We start from the raw sequence: 24,965 nt of genomic DNA on the forward strand, positions 1-24,965 counted from the left end.
AATTCTTTAAGCTAAATGTTTAAATTAACAAAGCAATAGGTTGACTACTAAAATAGTCCTGTACTTCTGCCAAGTACTTTAACAACAATAGATCAAGAAACAGAACAGCACTTCAGGCTAGCATTTGACAAGCACATAAAGCAATTTAACTGCTGCCTGTCAACCATCTTGCTCTCCTCTTGCCTTTACCTTCATAGTTCTAAGTCCTCCCTTGCATCAGCCTTCATAAGGTCCTCTGTGAAGCAGATTCAAGCTGGCAGAAAATGGTTTTCTGCTTTGTTTTGTTGTTTGTTTTTTTTTTTTTAAACCAGTAGGGAGGAGTTGTCTTCTGCCAGACTAATGTGCTGAAGTGGTTCCGCAAAGGCTTAGGAAAGATGGAGTCATTGTGACTGGGAGAAGGGAAGACAGGATCATCACAGACATGCTGCTGGAGTCACTTATGCTGCTGTGAAACCACATTTATTACTAAGTAACACCAAGTAATAATGCAGCACACTGATAATACATTTCTAATGTTTCTTTAAACCTCACTCTCAATGTTGTTTATAATGCAGTAGCTCTTTTAAGCAACATGCTCTGAATATCAAATGACTAGCCTGCTTTTGAACAAGGAACATGAAGAGATCCTTTCTATATGGTGGGCTTCCAGCCTAACCTCTAATAAAACTGGGAGGGAGGAGGGGAGAAGCTTTGCTTATTTTCATGTTACTATGAAATGTAGTTCACAAGTGGAAGGTGATTAATTAGATGGTATTGGAATTAAGACTGCTGTGTAGTGAATCTGTAGAGAGGCTAGGAAAGCATTAAACTTATTTGAGTAAACATCACTTTGCACTCCAATACTTTTAAAAGCTTCTTTGGTTTTAATTAAGCATAATTTTAACAGCAATCAATGTGCATCAAATACCATATACTACCATTCTCATTTCCCCATTCAGTGCAGTTGGATTAAGTGCTATGAATGGCATCTTTCACAGTTTTCTTCCTTTTTTTATCTGGTCTGGGTTTCTGGACACAGCCTTAACCTGTTATTCTTCTGAGTTCATGTTTACTGAGGTTCAAAGAAAAAAAACAAAAACAAAACAACAAAAAGCAAAGCCTGTGTTACGTACAAGCCATTTTTAAGATCTATGAACACCTTGACTGATTTGCCACAACACTTTTATCTCTCTCAGACATCAGACATACACACAAAAAAACTCGTAAGGAATGATACTGTTGGCAAAATTTGGACAGACACAAAGTTTCCTTCAAGCACAGAACTTAATGCCATACTGATGACAAAGAACTCCAGGAGCACCTCAGAGTGGACAAGAAAATGACAAATGAGCTTCAGTATAGATACATGGAAGCCAATACATCTAATGACAAATAATCTAAATCACATACACACCATGCTGACAAATGACTTGGAGAAGAAATCTAGGAGTCATTATTGACAGATCCCTGGAATTAACAGTTTTATGTTCAACAGCAACCAAAAAACCTAGCAAAACACTGGGTGTCATGAGGAAAGGGTCTGACAACAAGACAGAGCACATTTATACAACCTTAGTCCACCCACATCTCAAGTAGTGTGTGCAGTTCTGGTCTCTGCATCTCAAGGAAAGACTGTAGTCAGAGAAGGGCAAACAAAACATCACAAAGATGCCTTAGAAAAAGATACTAAAGAGGCTTTTCAGTTGGAGGGAAGTCTGAAGCAAGATATGATCGAACCAACCACGAAGGTGGTAAATAAACTAACGTAAAACTTCTGCTTGCTAAATCCTCCAGTAATAGAATTAAGGAACATTTAATGAAGCTAGTAAGACATTATGCAAACTAAGTATACGGGGGCAGTACAAGGGAACCAATACATAAAGTGGCTAGGTACAGCCCCTAAACAGCATCCCTTAACATCACTGTTGGAGACTGAACCCTGAATATGAAGGCCCACTGATCTGACCCAATACAGCTTTTCTGATATTCTTAACTTCAATTTCCTCTAAAATCTTCTATTAAGCTCTGAAAAAAATACACACACAAAAAAGATTACACTCCTGCTTCTTATCCACTATAAAAGATACAGGTCATATTTGAATAACAGCAGACCTTCAGTATAAATTCTAACATATAATATCCTATGTTAAGCAATAACTTAGCACTATATCTTTAAACAAAAATAAGGGTCAGACCCAGGAGGAAATATTTGAATTACTCCAGCCAATGTGACCCCCACAAAGCCACAGATGTTGTTCCACAGCAGGATCAGCTATTTCAGTGAAAATGTAGCCACCTGCTGAGGGACAAAAGAAACAAACATCAGCCCCTCAAACAGCAGAGCTGCAGAACAGCTCAAAGGGAAGCAAGGTTTGGCACGTAAGTCATTCACATTTTTACTACAGCAAGTCTCAAAAGATAGTGAGAGTTAAAGCTCACTGGTACTCAGACAGCAGTCTTAAAAAACCGAGTGCAAAAGCCAGTATCTATAGGGTATTTTCTGCCCTTTTCTACAGAAAGTATTTATAGATGAAATAGGCATATTATAACTGAAATATTTTGAGGCTACTGATAATACAGAACACCTTCTGCAAAGGGAGAGAGTATGCTGGCAACACTCCATAGAAATGAATAAATATAGCTCCACAGAATTCTCACTTGGTTTCAGTTCTATAGCGTATTCTTCATTCAATTCACTCTTAACCCTTAGCTCTCTTGCCAGTATTTGGTAACTTGTTATTCAGAAGGAAACAATGTATAGTTATGTATTTCATAAATCTACATAGTGACACATTATGTTATACATTGAATTATGCATTTAATTATGCATTAAATAATAGGTTTCAATTCTTAAAGGAATAATAAAGTACAGTTTTGATGAGTAACTATTGCAGATATTTAGATTACTCCCATTAGTTTGGGAGGTTAAATTGAGAACTACAAAAATCAGAATGCATAAGGGTTAAAAAAAGAGTGTCCACCACCCACTACATCCGCAGAATACCTAGCAATTTTACATTTTAGGTAGCGATACAAGAAGAGGGTTGTGCTCGTAAATGAGATTTGTAATTCATTATCACACCTTGATTAATCTCTGTATTAATACTACTCACAAGCAGGCCCAAGGCTCAGAGAGACTCTTGTACACCTTTCTTTCTCCTGGATGGACTCTAGAAAGCTAATCTCAGGCACCAATACATCTGCAGTCTGCACGGCTCTGCCGAAATTTACGCCTGCCTGCTTACCAGTCAAAGAACAACTTGCCCATCTTCACCTCTCTCCCTCTGTCACTCTGTTTAAAAGCTGTGTCCTCAGCATCAGGAGCTGAATTCCCATGTCCTGTTTAAGACTATCTTTTGTTAACTTCCTTGGAAAGCATTCACAGGAGATACAGGAGCTGAAGAGCAATTTTGGTCATTCACATACACCTATGGCAGTGTTAGGCAGCAGCAGGTACTATCGCCATTTGGAAACATCTAAAGCCTGTAAGTGACCAAGGGAACACTTGGATGTGGAGGCATTTTATACTTCTGTTTATCTGGAATTCTGCAGAGCTTCCATACATCGGTGTTTACAGTCACTGTGTGTGTTGGAGACAGTGCTAACAGCTACAAGCCAGTATTTTAACTGCAGTTCAAAACCAGCATTAGCTCTTCCAAAAAGATCAGTGTACCGTTTGTATGATCCAATACAACTAGGAGATAGATAATTAATTCATCTTTTCTATCATCTTCTGCAACTCTTCAGTAGTTCAACTAAATGTACATATGTACTTATTTCTAAAAGAGCATGCCACTTGTTTTCCTTAGCTGTATCAAAAGAAATAATTTTCCTACTACTCATGGCAAATTACACCAAGAATATTTTAGTATCCATCTTTATCTAAGCAACGAAATAGGCAGCAGGTTGGAGAATGTGACATGATTGACTGCTTCAGTTCCAAATTTCTTATTATATTGCATATAGCAATACTTCCCTTTAAAAATTACTAGTACAAAAGCAGCTTAGGAAAATCAATATTTTTTTTTTGTTATTTTAATGTGTGTCCTTTTAGTTGGGAGGCATACAGGTGGACTCATTTTCTTTTATATGGAAGAAATTATGAAAAGCAAGTTAAAAATGTCTGAAACTTCTGCATTCTCCTCTAGTTTTAACTAGGTATAAGCATTATATAATAATAATGATAATTATGAATATTAGTAAGTATATGGTTGATGAGTATTTTTTAACAAGTAAATAGTTAATACATTTGTACTCACTATAGTGGTGGGACGATCCCTGCTCCATAGTTCATTACTTACTAACAGACAAGAGAAATCAACAATGAATTGAGTACTCTTCTGAAGATATACAATTGAAATATTTTGATCTTTTAGAAAAGGTTTCCTAATAACTCTGAGGAAAAAAACCAGTTAAGACAAAGATAGGCTATGTAGGAAATAGCGGCATACATTCTCCTGCATGCATGTCCTCCTCATAACTATCCCAGTGAAATGAGTATGACGAATAAAGACTACTCATGTGCTGAAGGTTCTATAGTTTACCCATTCATAAACTAGATTTTTAGATTAAAATTTGGTGTCAGTCACAAGGGAAAAAAAGGGCTTGGTGTTTTCAGCCTGCAAGCTTTGCAAAAATTCTACTGGTCTCTGCCACAAAACCACCGCAAAAATTTGGGGTTGTCTTTCCTAAGAAAGCACATAAGGAAAACAGACGTGAGGTATGAGGCAGACTGCACAACTGAGCGCATCTCAGACATTGCATCATGGCAATGTGCAACGTATTTGGATCAGGGTTGCTCTCCAAATTAACCTAAAATACTCTGAAGACATTGATTCAAGTTAACGAAATGAGGTTTCTGAAAAACTGGTTTGCCAATATGACATTTGCTGGATCTATCTGGATCTATCCAGAATCAGTGATGTACAAGAAACTGAAATTTCACTAGCAATTTATGTTCTGTCAAAAACATTTAGTGGATAAGTAGGCAGGGAGGGAACAATATTAACCTGTATCAGTAATAAATTCCACACGTCTAATCTTTTACACTTACTAGTGCCTTCCCCTCAGCTGTAAAACTGGGCTTCAGCTCTCCGAAGCAGAGCATGTATTTGTAACAACGGTGCTTACACTGGTTATTCATCCTTGCCATCTATCACATGATTTTAAAAAATTCTGAAAGCTTGTTATGCATCATGTGATGGAATGCGTCCTTCTAACTGAATTAATTTATCAGAATATTCTGTATCAAGAAAGAGAGAACCAAATCAATACACTCCTAGAAAGTAGGGAAGGAAGCTTACAGCTACAAAAGAACCAAATCAAATTAAACGCTCTTTATGTTTTCTGCAGAAAATGTTTCTTAATGTTTAAAATGCCCAACCTATCACATCCAAAATAATCAAGAGATAACAGAAACTATTTTCTCTTCAACTGTTAATTGTGAATGCTATCTTGCTTCCTACTGAATCAGTGTCAAAACTCTATTTCCACGATTGAAGGATCATGTCCATCATCGCAAAGTCTGGCAGCATCCTAACGATTCCTTAAAATGTTATACAATCAAGAATCTGAATGTTTACATTAACGTTTATAAAGAGCATCTACAGGCCGTTTTTTTCTAAATTAACAAGACTTGACAGTACTTCAAAGCCTTCCAATGCTACCTTCCGTCCCTAAAAGTACAGCAGGCTGAAGAACAATGAGGAAGAGCGCACACGGATAAAGGGGATTTCATCTTTGGAATCGCTCCGTCTCCAGAGCCAGCGGTCATATATCAACCCTCACCCTTACTTTAAAATAACTTTTCTTTGAGCTAACTGTTTTAATAACTTTAAGACGCCGTCTGCGGCCACAACGAGACCACCCCCTTCGTTAGTGCCCCCCGCCCCTGTGAATCGCCCAGCTGAGCGTCCGGCACCGCGTCCGACCAAAACCCTTCCTTGGAAGGGAAGTTCAAGCCGCCGCCGCCCCAGACGAGCCCCGCCGAGCCGCTCACCCCCACCGCCGCCGCCGGGCCGGGGCCGGGGCCGCGCGCACGCCCGCGCTGGCCGTTGCCGCGCTCCCCACCCGCGCGCGAGCTCCCCGCGCAGAGCAGCAGCCGCCCGCCCCGCGCGAGCCGGGCCGCCGGGCAGTCTCGCCCGCACCCCCACACCGCATCCCCCCCCCCCAGCTCCCTCTGCGGAGAGCGGGACCCGCAGCACCCCGCCCGATGGGTGCGGGGACGCGGCGCGGTCCGCCTTTCCCAGCCACCATCCCCACCTCCCCGGCAGCCCCTCACCCGCAGCGCCGGGGCCACCGGCGGCACCGTTCGGCGGCACCGTTCGTCGCCCCCCTTCCCCCCCCCCAGCCCTCCCGAGGCGACGGAGGAGCGGCGGGGCCAGCACCGCAGCCCCTCCGCCAGACCCGACTAGCGGGCTAGTGTCGCCCCCCGCCGCGGCACTCGCGGGCACCGCCGGCCGCCGCCAATCGGGCGGCGGCACCGAAGTTCCCGCCGCGCCGCCGGTCCCGCCCGGGGACCGGGACGGGGCACGGCCGGGACCGCCGCGCCGAAGGGCACGGCAAGGGACGGCGGGGGACCCCTGCCCGCCGCGGCCCACCGCCGCCCAGCGCTGCCGCTCGCCTCAGGCATCCTGCCCGCCCGCCGCTCCACCCGCGCCGGCACCGCTGCCCGGCGCTGCCGCCGGCCCCTTCGGCTCGAGGACGCGCACGGAGACAGGCATCCGCCTTCCCCGCGGCCAGACCTTACCGGCCGCGCTCGCCGCCCTCGCCCGCCTGGGCGCACGCCGCTCCGTGCCGGGCTCCCGCTGCCATACGCCGCCCCGCAGCCGGCATCACTGCTCCGCCCGCAGCCGCACCAGCCGCCGCGGAGCCCGGCAGCAGCGCCCGCCTCACGAGAGCGCAGCCCGGGCACCGGCGGGGCTCGCCCTCTCCGACTGACAACGGCCAGTAGCCAATCGCCGCCCGCGCTGCGCCGGGGAGGCGGGAAGGTGTGACGGAAAAGGACCAATGGGAGCTCGCCCCTGCGGCAGCCGTGTTTCCGGGAGGGGGGAGCGGCGCCAGGCGGCGGGGGTCGCCGCGGGTGTGAGGCGGAGGGGCCGTGCGAATTACCGTGCCGAGTCGGGCCGGGCCCGAGCGGGGCTGAGGCAGGGCCTCGGCTTCACCGGGACTCGCTCCATCCCGGTGGTGGCTGCCGGCAGCGGTAACTCTGCGCGGCGGGGCCGGTCTCGCCCTTCCCCAGCCGCTCTGGACACGGGAGCGGGGTTGAGGGCCGGCCTTTCAGGTGGGAAACGTGCGTCGCCCTTCCCCCGCTTGCGCAGGAGCACCAAACTTCACGCCGAGGCGCTCTGTTTAAAAAAAAAAAAAAAAAAAAAGGGCGGAGGTCGTGGTGAGGATGCATCTTTTTCGGCGGAATCCCGCTAAGCTGAATGAAACCGTGTCCGCCGGCACCATCCCCGCGGCGGGCGGCTGCCGCCGACCTTGGCGTCGGGGACGGCGTCCCGGAGGGCTGCCGCGCTGGGTGTGCCGTGGCGTGGCGCCTGGCGCCGGACCCTCGAATACCCTCTGTGGCCGTGGCTGGCCGTGAGGTTCGTACCGAGTTTGCAAGGCCTCAGAACCGAGGCTTGTCCCACCGGCTGCGCCTGACCTGCCTGCACCTGTGTTTCGCTTGGTTCAGCTGTAGCAGCGGTTTTGCCGATGGACCAGGTGTCTCTGGTTAACTTTTGTTTATGGGGTACAACCATAGTTTTGCATCGCTGTTATTCTATGTGGAATGAGGTCTTTTGTGAGGTATACCGGCCCGGTAGGGTCACAGAGGCCCTGGAGAAGTGAGGGCCCAGGATGCACCATAGAGGGGTATTGGCATAGGATGATAAGGGAAGGGGCACAGGCTTGGTACTGGAGACCTTAACGGCCATAAACGGCTTACCCATGGTCAGTTAAGGAAATGCAGGCCTGGAGCTGGACGAAACTGGTTTTGAGGTTAACGAAGAAATAGTATCTGACATATCTAAAGAGTAACGTACATAGTAAATTGGAGCTGCAGATCAGTGAAGAAAGAGAAAAGTAGAAAAAAATGTTAGCAAAGATAAAAATGACCTCAAGTGGATCCTAGAGGTGGAAGAAGAAATCATAAACGTGAACAATCCTTCTGGCCAAGGACTCCAGATGCTCACAAAACACTGTTTTCACCCCCTCACCCCCTCACGCTCCTAACCTAGAATGAAACTGATCAGTGGGGGGATCCAGAGGAGCAGTGGAAGGGTGGATGTAACAGCAGGAGAGGGACACAACTGTAACTGCATTATTATCACTTTTTTTCTGTAACTAATAATTATTAGAGTCTCTTAAGTTTTCGGTTATACTTACAATAAATGTCTCTTCCCTCTTTTCCAATCTCTTTCTCTAAAAAGCCAGGTGAATAATACTTGAAAACATTTCAGAAAGATGGTTCACTGCTTGATTCTTTTCGGTGGTGTTGGTCTTTATCCACTGTTTTGGCATTTGCTTGTCAAGAAAGGCCCCTTACCCAGTTTTGTACTTTATCAGCTGATTCAAAAGGGTGCGGAGATTTATTTAATTTGTAATGGCTTACCATCATATTTCATGCTTTTTTAGAAATGTTTCTAAAATGAAATAACCTCTCAAGTTAATCTGGTCATAAGTAAATGTTTGTTAGGTCTTACTGAAGGAATTTATTGTTAATACTAATATTGGATACTATTTATGGGCAGAATTCCTTGTTTGGTTGTACCAGATGCAGGTACCCTTATTTGTGCTGAGTTCAGAACTGCTACTATTGTTAAGCAACCTGAAGGTCATGCCCTTTCTTTTCATAGCAACCTTTTAATGCAAATTTTATTCTGGTGAGACTGATCCACTGCAGTGGTAAATTTCTTTTCCCACTCTTCAACTGTTTACCTTTTTTTTTTTTTTTTTTTTTTTTTTTTTGGTGGCAATGATACATTTGAGTTTACTGTGTCCAGTGTGAACACTGAATACACCCGCTTCTGTTTGGAAGGAAGTAGAAATGTTTTAAATATTTATTGGTTTAGACACTGTGCAATAGCTCAGAGATGTTTTTCTTCTAGAAAATTGCTTTTATTAGTTCAGGAGCCACCTCAAGCCTTGAGAAAGTACAGTGTTAATAATAGGATTTTATACTCACCAAAAGTATGATATTTGTTACTCTTTGTTAAAGCAGGACGTGTTTTTTTGACATTTAATGTCAGCTATATCTTTATCTTGGAAAAAAACCCCAACAACAAACATTATTTACTGTTGAGTTTTACAGATGTTGCAGAACTAAAGCATTGCACGAAGGAGGAGAAAATATGAAAAATAATCCTTATAAGTGAAGCTCTTTCATGATAACTAGAACATAAATGCCATTATTTTTATTATTTTAAACTTAATGTAAAAATGTAAACAGAAATTCAGATATCCTGTTTGAATATTATTTTCATGTTAAAAGAGTAGCCTTTAAGGTTCAACATCAGCTTTTTGCAAGCATATACACAGCTCAGTGTGTAAAGTAACTAAATCATTACTTGCCAGCATAAACCTGTAGTTTAGCTACAAAAAAGAGAGTAATATAATTTTTCAAAAGTGATTAAGATCTCTAAGCAGAATTTGTTCCGAATAGAAAGAGGATATACCACATAACAGCTAAATATCCTGTTTGAGACAAAACTTTTCAGAGGGAAGGTGGTTGTTACAGGCATAGGAGCACCAAATAATTTAAAGTGGAAAACATGTGACAAAGTGGAAAGCAGCACACCTGATATACGGGCCTGTTCATTAAAGTGCTTTACAGTACATGTAACATTTTCTAAAATTTAGCAGAGCTCTTAGTACCTTGGTAAACTGTTTGTGGGGGTTTTTTTTGTATCACAGTAAAATTGCATAGATTAGTTTAGCCCACAAAACTGTAATTTAGCCTTCAGTCCCATAAGGCAGAAGAGTTTGACAGTTCTTTCTGAAAAACAATATAGTACTCTTGAAAAGCACTAACAGGGCGTACAGGAGCTGAACTACTCTTACTCACAGCAGAAGCAGTATAAGAAATACAATCCCCATATAGCTTTGTCAGCAGGAGTCGGTTCTGTCCTGGATCAACAGACTTGTAGGGGTGATGGAGGAAGTCAGGAATCACACCTACTTAATCACTGGTTCAGCTGTTAAGACTGCCAACAAGGTGCGAACTGTGGTCTAAGTGCTGGTATTGGGGACCTTGGCAAACAGTAGGAACTGTGCTTAAATTCAACTCCAAAAAAAGAAACACAGTTGCTGTATATCATTTGGTCTTTAACCTCAGGTTTTAGGACAGGTTCTGCTTTTTACTAACAATGTGTACGCTTTGAAAAATTACTCCATCTCCATGCAGAAAATCTTTGTGGCCCCAGGTGGCTCCCCAATTAAAGAAAGTGGTTTAGGCTCCCAGTTACAAGATGTTTCCACCTGTTCTGTTCATGACTTCATGCAGGCATTTTACTTTTTGTCTCTCTGCTATTTTTTTATATGTAAGAAATTCATTGGTTTTGGAGAGAATCACCTCACAGGGAGTTAATATTTTGCTAATGTAGGTAGCAGTAAGTGTAGGCCTAGTATTATGTTTTTATATTAACTGTGCATCCAGCTGAAGACTGATTATACTAAACATCAAATCTTCAGATTTTCCATGCTTCATCTAGTCTTTTCTCCACTGATTGATCTGTTGTCTTTGTCTCTTGGTGCCCTGCCCCGCTTTTATCGGATGAAAGCTCTACCTATAGACATACATAAATTGCATCATTATCTGCTACTGTTTTCTGATATGAGTCATATTTTCTATTACTAGGAAATAACTGTATGGGCACTGAATAGGTGAGTCTAACCCAGGCCAACTTTCAAAGAGGAATAACTGCAGTATGGGTTTGATATCCAGGAGAAGTACCAGAAAACACAAAACCATTTCCAGGATGGTGATAGGCTGACAAAACTTCCAAATTATAAAATACTGTGGATATTCCCTGCTGTGGTGGGTTGGCCTTGGCCAGCTGCCAGATGCCCACCCAGTTGCTCTCCACTCTGCCTCCTCAACAGGACGGGCAGAAAATAAGATGGACAAGCTTGAGGTTTGAGATAAAGGCAATTTAATAAAGCAAAGCCCATGCGCATAAGCAAAGTAAAAGAGGGAATTCATTCACTACTTCCCATCAGCAGGCAATGTCCAGCCACTTCTGAGAAGCAGGACCTCAGTACACCAGTGATTGTTTCAGTAGACAAACTTTGTAACCACCAATGTCAGCCTGCTGCTCCTTTTACCTAGCTTTTATTGCTGAGCACGACGTCATGTGGTGTAGAATATCCCTTTGGTCTGGTGGGGTCATCAGTCCTGGCTGTGTATTGGCAGTTAGTGTTAGAAAGCAAACTGTTAGTTGAGCCCTTCTGTGAGGCACAGTTATCAGCAGATCTTTTACATCAAACTGTAAAATAACCTTTTAGAGATAAACGTTATTTCACTCCTCCCTTTTGGTAGGGTTTGAATATTTAACTGATGCATAGATGCAGCATTGCCTTTACAGATCTGTGGGAGGAATATTTGATTATTTATTTTTAAATGCATTACAATTTGGTAGTGTTATTCAGCCTCATTTGGTAACCCATTTGTTAATATTATGTAGATGTGTGTTGTGAGATGCAAATCACAGTTCTGCGCTAGGTGCTACGTAAACAAGTAAGGAAACAGAGCTCTTGCCCCAGAGAGTTTGCTCACATGATCTCTTCTGGATGTGCATTATGATCTTATTTCAGACTGCATGAAGAAGTATTTCCTTTCGTTATTTTATCTACCATATATTACGTCAGTTGGAGAGAGCTAATCTCCCCATGAACAAGGCAAGGCAACTTCCTTTGTGTGCTGGGTGAGTCCTTCAAGATGTTTGTTTATCTGAAGTGATCAGTTGCAAGCACAGCTTCCATTTATATAGTGTCCTTCATAGCAATGTCACTATGAACATAGTGAATATACTTAGAAGTATTTAAAGACTCCATAAATATATATTTCTTTGTGATTGCCTTGAACAGTGATATAAGATAGGCCTTTTGTGTTGAGGAAGGGATGGGTGGTGGGGCATTTTTTTCAGATGTAAGCAATTCTGCTTTGCGTGAGTGACCAGGACATAGAAAGAACGTGGGGGGTTTTTTCTCCATTGGTCCAATCAATTTATGGTTTTTTATCTTTGTTTTCAATATATTAGAGATTTTATTGTTCCCCACCCCATATTTAATTTTGTGGTGGATCATCTGTTTTGATAAACATTTGCACTATTACCTACAAAATTAATTATAAAAAAATTAATCCAGCTCTCAACTGGGTTAACCAACAGAGAAGAGCCTTCACATCACAGTCAGTGGCTGAATCCAGCTGGCAAAAATCAATGTGGTTCTGTTTAATCATGATTAATGTTTTCACTTATTTTATGATTTTGCATGCAATTTGCTTTTTAAGGCTCTTGCAGGATGATTTGGCAATTGCTATTCATAAACCAGAGAGCTTGGTTCTGTGTCATCTGATAAAGATGTCATCTGATTTTCTTACCAGCAAGGGGATATGACCAGTAGAGGGATGTGACTTGACATTAAATTCCATTTTCTCAAAGGACACATCTACCAAAATGCAGGATTCATATCCCCTGGTACTAGCACTGCAAAGGTTGGAATTGTCATCACTGGTACTAATTTTATGACTGACACGCCAGCCTGATTCTGTCACCCTTATTTTCATGGAAGAGCATCTTAAGAAAAATTACACATTTATGTAGTGGCATCCATGTAGATGGGGATGTCTGCCTGGGAAGGGGCTTGAGGACATTGCTGCCAAAATTTATTCAAAGTAAAGACAGAAGACCTACATTAGGAATATTTGGCCATGTGCTTTTGCTTATCATCTGGAAGAAAAAGTAGCCCATAGTCTCAGCCCCCAAAAGCTTATAATGCAAGTAGAGGAATGATAAAAGAAAAAATGGAGTATAAGGATAGAAAGAATGAGGGGAAAAAAAGTGAAGCCACCACATTATGAAGCAATTTAGTGGCACTGAGCTTGCTAATTCTATATATACACAGCTGGTGTCACAGTAATTTGCTGATTGGTTGTGGTTCTACTTATGTATACATGAGTATCTATCTATTTATATACATACAGACACATGATATTCATATATTACATTAAAAGAACATTAAGTTTGAAAGTGAGAATGCCTGAACTCAAAAGCTGTCATATAGTCTTTAATTTTGTGATCGCGTGGTGTTTTTCGTAGGACTCTTACCTTATTCAGAGCGTAGAAAGGATGAATCCTGCTACTTGCACAATTATTTAATATTTTGATTTAGTGAATTATTAAAAATATGACCTCAGGCCTTATTGATTACAATCTCCTATGTATCTTCTAGCTGCTGCAGCAAATCAGAAGGAAGTCCTAATAAAAACATTCTCCTGGCTATATATCACCAGGACATGATCTATACCATAAAAAAAAATAATGTGTGATGTTGAAATTGAAAACTATATTGCAAATATAGTCAAAATAGAACCATATCAAAATTGAGGGACCAGATTGATTTAAGTTTATTCAGCTGAAAGATATTTTTTAGCATGGGCAAAATTCTGTACTCTTACCAGATGTTTTTCCTGGAAATGGAGGAAGCCTTTTTGGTAAAGCTTGAAAAAGAAATCAGTCTGTCTGTCATTTCATGCTTCAACTGAAATAGGTAGCATTAGACAAAATGATAAGCAATTGAAAACAGCATTTTTTAAATGGCAAGTATGCAAAATTATTACTAGAATGGTATTACCTTTTCCTACAATTAAGACACATACATGTCTGTGTGGGATAGAATAAAACATAGATTTTAGCATCACAGCTTAGCAGGATGATATTACTCAAGTAGGAGTGTATCATTTACAGAAGTCACCCCAGACAGGTATTGGTGTATTTTTTTCTGCTCCACCAAAACGTTGAATGGGTGTTAAAGAAGAATCATTCTAGAAAATTCTTGAAAATTCTAGAGTTTTTTCATCATTCCAAGACTTGAACTGGGGAGGAATTATGCCTAGTATTATAAAACTTAAAAGTCCAGCAGTCCACAAAGCATGATATTTTGGTGCTGGGCTTTAACAGCTTTCAGAACTTTCAAGTGGATCCAGATTTTGAATTTCCAGAACTCAGCCATTGTAATTGTTTTGGCACATATGTATGTTTGTCTTCAGCAAATACATTAAAGGAACATTAAAGTTTCAAAATCAGGCACTCAGATGTTAGCAAATGGTAAAATTAAGGTTGTCCATTTGACCTTATTTCATGACCCTGTGAATGATGATTAATTTTTAAAAGTTATGGTCGCATAATAATGAATAATATAGTAGGTCTTAGTAAATATAGTAACACATGTACATACAAGTGGAACAAACTCAGTAAAGGTACAGGAGGTGCAGAGTTTCATCCATTAGCCACCTTTTCTGTTTAACCAAGTCTTCATTTGAAAAAAAGCATTCCTAGGAAGTTCTCAATGAATGTTAATTTGAAACTACTAAAGAGGATCGTGGTAATTCCACTCTGACACAGAGTGCAGGTTTCTTCCATTCACATACAGGTTGTTTTATCAGTTCAGAAGGCCTTTTCTAGACAGGACACAATACTCTTAGTGTCAACAAAGAAATTCTCCATGGTTAATTATATTTTCTGCCTTCCTATTTCTGAGTTTCTAGTCGGAACATATTCCAGACTGACACTGGTTAGTGTCTTAACAGGGGCAATGTGAGCACCTGAACTTCAGCTACAAACAAATGCATACAAGGCTCCATGTTACTGAATGTCCCTTTGTCCAGATACAGGAATAGTTTGATGACATTGAACATCTCTAGTGAGACAGCAGTTCATTAGTGTGATACAAGAAGTTTACTGGACAGACATGAAGTTACCACAGGAAATTTTCCCTAAGAAGGCAAAAACTAACTGAGGTTAGTCTTTACAGTGGTTACTATAGAAATTAAAAAATATGTTTTGATCAGGGTGGCCATATGTACTTAAGGAATTTGTTTTGATTCATGTATTATTTATCTTAGGTATTTGGGAGATGGCATTGATAAAGTCCTTCACTTTGGATAACTTGGTGCAGAACTTAAGAGTGACCGTGTAAATAAGTGTATGTTTCTCCTTGGTTTTGGGGCTGGCAGAGGACTGGCAAATACTGATTGTCCTCATGGCTCCTTTCACCTTCCCTCTACAACATTTGACCATAATAATCTACTTTATCAAATGGAAATAGCCAGAGCACAGAAACATAATGCTCTTTATTGCTATGTCATCTCTGTCTCTCAGAGGTGGTGTTGAAATTTGTAGCTGGTTAAAGAAAATGGTTTGTTTTCTGGAGTGGTGCAGTAGTGTTGAAATGTCATCACAGAACATAAATGTCTGGAGACCTAATCCCAGCCTCACCGAATTTGTTGGAAGCTATTCAGAAGAATTTTATAAAGCTGAGTTTTCTTACACAGGCTTTCTCAAATAAGGTATATTATCCCTATTCATTTTTTTTCCTCATTTTCCTGTCTTGCTGTCTATAGTGCACGTACACTTTCATTAACAAAAAAAATTAAGATACTGGAGCACTCTGCAGCATGTTAGTTTATAGCATTAGTATGTTCAAATATAGTTTGCTGTATATTATTAGCCAGGTGTTCAGATCATGATGCCTCCAGGAACATATAAAGGTATTCTTGTTTGTTGTCATAATACTTTGTTTTGAAGAAAACGATTTAGGCTTCACATTCTGGCCCAAGAAGCTGAGTCCATGCTGTTTCTGTTTTATGGCATGCTGTCAGCATGGATAACTGCCAGAGCCTGTTAAAGCAACTTTTCATTACCTTCTCTCCAGGCACATAAAAACCACTGCCTACTTTGGCAAAATAGTTTCCTCAGTCAAAGCCACCGACTCAATCTGTAGCCTTCAACGCAAGAGTATCATCCCAACAAATTAGAACAGCAGCTTATAGGAGACAATAAAGAAAAAGGGATTCTAAACAGTATCTGACACTGTGTACATGCTATTTCCACTCTAATATTGCTTTATGAAAAGCTGTACAAAACCTCTTAAGGTTGGAACTGCAAAATTAGTTTTTGTGTCCAGCTATACATGCTGAATTCATAGCTTTCTATTTCTTCCTTTTTATCTAATATCCTGTAGAGCTCTTAACAGTGATCACAGAATCTGGAACCATATTCTAAGTGGTAAGAGACTATTATAGATTAGTTATTCTTATTGTTATAATATGTGCACCAGTATTACAATTAAGATGACATAATCTAATTTACCAAACAGTATATTGAAGTACTTTCTTTACCGTTCCATCCCCTCTTAGTAGAGCTATACCTCCATTCACCTGTAAGTTTTTAACTATTTCACCTTTTGTACTGAAAAGTCATCTTCCTTTTTGTTGAGAGGTGACTTTCTTTATCATGAAATGAAGTATTCCGTCTATTTTTTTCTACAGTAAGGGTGACTGGAAGAACAGCCGCCTTTTCAGTTTGGAATATGCAGTTTCTGTGAGGAAAGAATGGCTCTTTCATAGGTACCTGTTGTGATAGAACATTACTTCTTGTCAGCATCATTATGTCAGTCTAAAAGTAATTTTAAATGGATACTGATAGTGATGGTTACAGGGTTAAGAGCCAAAAGTTAAAGTGGGTTTGAAATTAGCTGTTGTCATGTAGATGTCCCTTTGAGGTTCTTCTAGGAGGTGGGGTTTTTTTATTATTTAACCAGATTATGAGATTTTGAAAATCACCTGCTGCAAATGTGTAGTAGATTTTTCTTGCCTGTTTTCAATAAAATTGTAATGTGCTCAGTTAATGAAAAACACATTCAAAATACATGTGAATACTTTATTCTCTCTTACTCTCTCCCACACCCTACCCTACGAGAGGGGAGGAGGGTATAGGAAATAGGTCCACGGAGAGGTAAGACTCTGAATTTGTCACTTCTTTTCCTGAAGCGGTACACAGCTGCCTTATTTTTTGCTTAAGGACCATACTGAAAATTCAGATCTTTCATGGTTAAATTGTCATTTAATGTTTTAGAAAGCCCCAAAGTAAGGTCAGTCCGATTATGTTCCTAAGCCCATTTTAACACAGTTCCTCTCTTTAAAACATTTAAAAATGCTTTTCATGTCAAAATCATCAAATGTAACCCACATACAAGGTGAAATGCTGCTTGTGAAAGTCAGTAAAGTTCACCCAAAGGATTTAACTTAGGTGCCTCTTAATGGATGAAAGCATAAAAAGAGACAAAGGTTTTAATCTGTCTCTTTATGACTTCATGTTTTCCTGTTTTTGTGAGTGTACCCAGGGTAGCTAATGTTTTTGCAATTATACCTAACAGTTGGAGGTGTACTTGACTGAAGTGACCCAAATCTTATATAAGTAATTCTGATAATTATCCTGCACTTTGAAAATAAGGCCTGAACTATAATTATGTATGGGAGGGATATTGCAAGAAATGTTCTGCGTTAGAATAAGGCAGATCCTTGGCATGGTTTTAATGTCCATGCTAGGCACTGTCTTTTAACATACTAGTGTAGGTATGCCTATTAACATGTGTGAAGGAGATAAATGCTTAACAAAGGACAGACAAGATAAGTATACTTTTTGCAGTAATCAAGCATTTGCTTTCAGCAAGCCTTCACCTAGGAGAAGTCCACTTCGGCAGTATAGTAAAAGTGTTATTTAGGTCCCTTTATAGTTTTGAGGATGCCCATGACTCTATAAAGACTCCAAAGGGATCAGTTGATCTGCTGCATCTATAAAAACAATTTAAGTAGCTCTAAGTAAGTCTTCGTGCCAATTATGTTAATGAAGCTGCAAAGGGACTGCAAATTTAGAAGTCCTCTAAAGTCCAGTGCTGGCCCAGCAATTCAAAAGCTCCTTTAACAAGACATTAAATCAGGCTCTTTAATCTCTCTAATTGGTGCTTTTGAGTATAGAAGAATACATGAACCCTGCTGTGTTTTAAAAGCAGTAGAACATCTTCACTAGCCAGTAATACCTAGTGAAAATAGACTTCTCAGACTGCAAGTCCCCTGTACTAAATAATGGTGCGGAGAAATTTCATTTCATTGCTACTTGTCAGTGCAGTTTTGCTGTTGAACAGTGCTTGGCTGCAGCTGTGCTGGAAATGGATCAGCTCTGCCCTCCATGACTGTAAGATCCCATCCTAGGCACCGCTAAAAATCCTGTCCATGAGCTAAGGGGTGAAACCTAGGAGTAGCCTGAGGAAGTTCTTCTGAGAGAATGGGCCTTTCGGTACCATGATTCCTCTCAGAAGCCATCGAGCCTCTCCTCACAGAATGGGACTTTTACAAAATGATGACCAGTTATTTAAACTTGGGTACTAAAACTTAGAAAGCCTAGAGGTTAACTTAAAGATACTTAAACTCAGAATAACCACATTCTCTCACAAAAGTACAGCTCTAATGGATGTTAGTTCTTTTAAAACCATAAAGACCAGCTCCTTGGCTGCAGTAAATCCATATGGTTTTGCCAAAATGCATGAGGCTTTTTGGCAGCTAAGGAGTTACTATTCATTTAGCATTTAATTTAAAGAAAATCTGTAAGGTTGCTACTTTCTAGCTGTAGCTTTTATCCCAATCTCACTTTCAGCTGCTATATGCATTCTCTCCAGAGTGTGACTTCTGTGGTTGTATGTATAGATTAGGGTGACTCAGGCATACACCATCTCCCATCTCTTTTGCCTTCTATGGAAAAGGAAGTAAGACAAACACACAATCTTGGTGAGTTCCAGCCTTATCTTGTCTCTGATTACTCCTGCTCTAAGCTTTTGGCTGAAATTCTGAAGAACTCTTCTACTTCAATTTTTTTTTCAGAAAATTTACATTCTGTTATGTAGGGTTCGGCGTTCAGAAGATCTCGCGATGTCACGGAAAGTTAGAGGGTTAGTCGCAGCCTTGTGATGTACCTGTAATCCCGCCTCCCCTTGTTAGTATAAAAGGAATTAACTGCACAATAAAAGGGGGAAGTTGGCGCTCACACTGTGTGTGTTATCTGTATCTTTCCCTGGTCCGGGCCGACCAGTGATCTAAGCGTGGCACCTTGATATGTAGCGAACGCTACACTATTACCCATGGCTATTAGCTTTCTAGAACAGGTTTACAGGGTGTCATCCTTATAATTTGTATAAGAACTCCAAGACAGTATGATGGGACACCTGGCTTGTGTTTCAAAGAAATAATTATGCAATATCGTTTAATTTCTCCTTAACATTCATCCTCATGACTGGAGGAAGAAAAAAGGCCACCCACTGACAGAAGAGAATGCAAAGCTAATGAATCCACCACTAGAGGAAGACTCTGCAATTCTGTCTGTCCCATGCTAAGCAGAATCCTGATGATGGAATATCCAAGGAGATTTGCCCCATACAGTATGTCATTTATGTATGTTGTCTTTATATATTATTCCCTCTGGGAATAAAAATTTCCCTGTAGTCCTGCTTTTTTTTCTACTATTTCATCAAAGCCTTTATTTCCATCATCTCTAGCTGGCCAAAGGGAACACGCTTTTATTGTGACTCATTTTTGGTGGTGTTTTTATTTTGTTTAGGGGAAGCAAAAAGGTCTGTATTTTGTAAGGATATTTTCAGAGGCATTAATTTCTTGGTGTAAATGAGTTTTTATTATCATAACTGATATCTGTCACTCCTCTAAATTGTAGGATACATGTTTAAATTCATCAGAATATGCAGGAGAATGAAAATTGGCACAGGACTGTACTTTGGGTACAAATGTTGCAACCATATTAGCTTTTCACTTGAATTATTAACTTGCATATGATCACACCTATGTATGTGCACATAAACAAACACCCACCATTTCACCCTCAAGATCATTCCTCTTTCCTAGCTAATACAGTCAAAACTGATCTTATACCTAGTAAGAAATTTTGGGGAATGGGGGAGATTTAAAAGTTTAGTCCATGTAGAGCTCTAAATATTTTAGACAAATTCCATTTATTTTCTTCAGGCTTGCATTTTCTGAGATTTTTTTTGTTGTCTCAGCAGGAATTTTGTTGATGTTATTTTTAGTTGTGTTATCTACTCAAGTGAGCAAAGTCATTTAGATCTATTTACTAATCTTTTGGGGTTTAAAAAATAATTTATCATAGTTACAGCCAAATGGGGAGAGGGGGAAGAATAAGAGAGAGAGATTGTGATGGGTTGACCCTGGCTGGACGCCAGGTGCCCACCAAAGCCGTTCTATCACTCCCCCATCCTCAGCTGGACAGGGGAGAGAAATATATAACATAAAGCTTGCGGGTCGAGATAAGGACAGGAGAGATCATTCACTAATTACCGTCACGGGCAAAACAGACTCAGCTTAGGGAAAATTAGCTCAATTTATTACAAATCAGCCAGAGTAAGGTAATGAGAAATAAAACAAAATCTCAGAACACCTTCCCACCACCCCTCCCTTCTTCCCGGGCACAATTTCACTCCCAGATTTCTCCACCAAGCCCCCCCAGTGGCACAAGGGGGACAGGGATGGGGTTTACGGTCATCACACGTTATTTTCTGCCGCTGCACCTCCTCAGGGTGAGGGCTGATCACGCTCTTCCCCTGCTCCAGCGTGGGGTCCCACCCACGGGGTCAGTCCTCCACGAACGTCTCCAACGTGGGCCATTCCCACGGGCTGCAGCTCTTCACGACCTGCTCCAGCATGGGTCCTTTCCACGGTGTGCAGTCCTTCAGGAGCACACTGCTCCAGCGTGGGTCCCCCATGGGGTCACAAGTCCTGCCAGAAAACCTGCTCCGTGGGCTCCTCTCTCCGAGATCCGCAGGTCCTGCCAGGAACCTGCTCCAGCGCAGGGTTCCCACGGGGTCACAGCCTCCTTCGGGAACCCACCTGCTCCGGCGTGGGGTCCTCCACGGGCTGCAGGTGGAGATCTGCTCCACCGTGGACCTCCCTGGACTGCAGGGGGACAGCCTGCCTCACCAGGGTCTTCACCGCGGGCTGCAGGGGAATCTTCGCTCCGGCGCCTGGAGCATCTCCTCCCCCTCCTTCTTCACTGACCTTGGTGTCCGCAGGCTTGTTTCTCTTACGTGTTCTCAATCCTCTCTCCGGCGGCTGTTTCCCACTCTCCCAACTTTTTTTCCTTCTTAAAAATGTTATCACAGAGGCGTTACCACTATCGCTGATTAGCTCGGCCTTGGCCGGCGGCGGGTCCGTCTTAGAGCCGGCTGGTATGGGCTCGCTCTCTTTCGAACACAGGGGAAGCTTCCAGCAGCTTCTTACAGAAGCCACCCCTGTAACCCCCCCCCCCTCCCGCTACCAAAACCTTGCCACATAAAACCAATACAGAGATCTTGTCAAAATAATTTTAAAATGTTCACAATTGTCTAGAGGCTAATGCTTTTTAACAAAGTTATCAAATACAATGGTATCCGAGTGCCTTGTGTGAAGGCTAATTAATCTCCTAAGAACATTCATTTTAAGGGGTCTTTTCAATATTTTTGCATTTTGTGAGAATACTTCAGAGGAGTGAAGCATGATGCATAAAGAGGAGGCTTCACTCTCTTGAAGTATTCTTGTGGAAGAAATATTACGTATAACTTTTCTCATGTGTGTATACTTTATAGTTGTTTCTGTGTAGGTGTAGAAGAAGAGTCACATGTGAATATTCCACTTACCCACAATCCCATTGCTTTGGGCAATGAGTTGTAGTGCAGCAGATATTTTGTTCTAGGACTATGCACGATAATTTCTGAAATGTTTTAACATCAACCTGTCTTTCCTGTAAATTACTCCAAACACCTGTCTCTGTCAGATACTTCAGAAATTATTTTGAAAACTGTATTTTGATTATACTTCCCTTTCACTCTGACAAACACTTTAGATTAAAGTAATTATCACATGAAGAATTTCACAAACTGTTTAAGGAAAATCATATGTATAAATTCATATTAAAAAAACTTCACAAAATACTTTTTTGTAAAGTGCTTTTTTATTATGCATTGTCAACAGTTAAACGGTATGTTGCTGTTTCATGCAAACTGGTATAGTGTTAAGAGAGCAAATGTTAATCCATAAACATGTTAAGGAAAAAAGTGCTAAATCTGCATAAGTTTGTACAGTTTTAAATATGAAACTGGAGAGCTGCTTCAGTTAAAATAACTTTGAATTAGTTACTGAAACAACCACTAGTCTTAATTGCCCAGTGTTCCCAAACTTTGTTCCCGTTCTGCCTAGGATGTTTGTTTTTATCCTGTGTTAAAATTGACACACTTTTTTTTTTTCTGTCATACAATATATTGCCACAGTAGCAGCTCTAGGAATATAGCAAAACAGTACTATTCACCAACCAGTTGTGGTTACTATTCAATAATGAGTCCATTTCAGACTAACTACTGCATGATATTGTACCCCCCAAAAAAACCCCAAAAAACAAAAAAAACAAAACAAAACCCCCAACTCCCCCCAAACCCAACCAAAACCCAGATCTTCTAGTATGAGCTAACACAACAAATGTACATAATATGTCATGGAGCAACAGCTCAGTTACCATAATAATAATAATACATAAGAAAAAACCTATGGTAATATTTTTTCTTGTTTTGTGTACACCAGGTGTTTCACATCTGGATTTGTTACAAATGCTAAACTGTAAAAGTGAATTATTATGTTTCTGCAGGACAGTTATGTAGTAAAATATTTCTTGCAATGTTCAGGAACATAGAGAAGCTGTTTTAATTACAGACTGAAAAAATTCTATTTTGCATCTTCATTGCCTTAAATATAAACTAAGTAAATAAAGTCTGAGTAAATGACAGTATATAATACAAATTTTCATATCTAATCTCTGGATATTAAATTCTTCAAGAAGGACTAAAATAACTAGACTGAAGAAATACCTATTTATGACATACTTTATAATGAGTGACAGATGTAGCTGGTCATTTAGCTGTTTTATTCATTTTCATCATAGAATCTATTTCTTTTAATTTGTTCTTCTACAGTGAGCTGTTTGAACTTGACTTTCTTGCCTTGGAATGATGGAACAGCTTTATATCTTGAGCTCGGTAAATCTAAGCTTGTGTTTATGTCATTCTTTGACACTTTGATTATTTCACTTCCTTGACAGGCATTAATACCATTCAGTTCTGTATCATAATTCCCATGTTCTTTTGAATATGGGCTGCTGGAATTTTTAGGTATACCTACAGAGTCTATTAGACCACAGTTTAAAACCAGGTTGTCTTCTTTTAAGAAAAGATGTTTTCAGAGTGTCAGATAAAATAGTATTTAAGTTTTTTGTCATATTTTGATTCTTCTCTAATGCATACCAAATCAGTATCAACGGGGAACATTGTATTAGTTGCCTCCTTTAAAACTAATGTGCTATTAGTACAAGACTTCTGACAAGTGGCATCTTTATTAAATTGAGCAAGACTATTAGAGGTAACAGCATCTTCATCTTTTGAGTTCTGTTCATCCCGTGAAACAGTTACACAAATATCATGACAGCTATTCTAGTGATACTGTTTCTCAAATATTTCTTCATTTCCAGACCGATTTTCCAGCTTTGCAAAGGCATGCTGCGATACAGTGCAAATTGCATGACTTAATGCCGTCATTGGGTTAGACGTAGCTGAGAGAGTTGTTTCCTGCCTACAAATGTTTAGATGTGGAAAAAGTGGCGTTATTGTTATTCAAGCAGAATTCTTTGTGATTCTTTTGTACTGTTACATCATCAATGTTAGTAACCTGTACAACTTCTGAATCATCGGTTTCACTAATTTTTTTCTCTTGCTCTTTCCCGGCACTATGTGCAATTACATTATCACCTTCATTAGTATCCTTTCCACTTTCCTCCCTTTTCTGTGATCCTCCTGTTTCATTCAGCTTATCTTGCACGTTCCCAGCTTCCTCATCTTTTCCCTTATTTCCTTCTTCATTTTTCTTTGCTTTACAGATATTTGTAGCTTCTTTTTCAGACAGAGAGCTAAAGGATGAGTGTTGATTTTGTTGTGTATTTGCAGTGTTATTTTTATTTTGCTCTCTCTCAGCATTTTTTTTCTGAGGATCCTTTTTATTGCCCAGAGATTTATTTGTATGTAAACTAGAACCTTCTTGAGCAAAACCTTCTGGGGGCCACTTTGGCTTATTTACTTTAGCCACTTCTTCAATAGAAAATGTTTTCTTAGGTGTTGTATTGTCTGTTGAAGGAGGCCATGTCATCTTTAATTTACCTCTTTCTGTGGATTTTTTCAGATTATTATCCAAAATATCAGGATGAGTACCTTCAGTACCTGAGTACAAGTCTTGATCAATTTCTGTAATTGGTTTAGGATCAACAGGTAAACTATTAATGGGATTTGTTTCTTCAGCATGAATATTACCAACTGAGCTACATTGATCTTTCAATTTCCATAATTCTTTATGCTGCTTGTGTCCAAAACCTTCATCATAATTTCCTTTTGATTTGAAAAGTTGTTTAAAATGGGGTTTACAATATATTTTTCCATGGAGAGATGCGTAATTTCCCAAGCTGTGGAATGGAAGAAAATTTGTTTTTACTTTTACATATCATAAACCTACTGTGAATTTTACACTTGACTTGGTATGCCAAGTACCCTTACATGACAGTATGTATAAAGAAAGCAAGAGCAAAAAGAGAGCAAATTCAATGTATTGGCCAATTCTGACATCCACCCCCCTCCCAGAAAAAAAGTATCTAAAACCTTTAATTGCAAATTCCTATACAATTTCAAAGTCAAAATGAAGGAGAAGAGTCATGCTTTGCAATTTAAGAAAGAACATAAACTTATTCAGTTGCTGCACAGCATAGGCTTCAGACAGGAATGTTCTACAGCACTTCAGGGTTGTTGGGACCTTTTTCTTCATCACAGTAAAGACCCAATCCTCTATTTTTCTACAAAATAGG

General features: G+C 40.5%; 1 protein-coding gene across 1 annotated transcript in view; it reads right to left on the bottom strand.

Annotated features, from left to right (window-relative positions):
* B3GALT1 (beta-1,3-galactosyltransferase 1) overlaps positions 1–6,882 on the bottom strand; it is a 218,858-nt gene extending 211,976 nt beyond the window's left edge. Inside the window, exon 1 of the mRNA XM_075028534.1 lies at positions 6,728–6,882. The gene's annotated coding sequence lies outside the window, so the exon portion shown is untranslated. The remainder of the gene's footprint in view (positions 1–6,727) is intronic.
* Positions 6,883–24,965: the final 18,083 nt, after the last annotated feature.

Source organism: Buteo buteo, chromosome 5 (genome assembly GCF_964188355.1).
Source record: "Buteo buteo chromosome 5, bButBut1.hap1.1, whole genome shotgun sequence".
Taxonomy (NCBI): domain Eukaryota; kingdom Metazoa; phylum Chordata; class Aves; order Accipitriformes; family Accipitridae; genus Buteo; species Buteo buteo.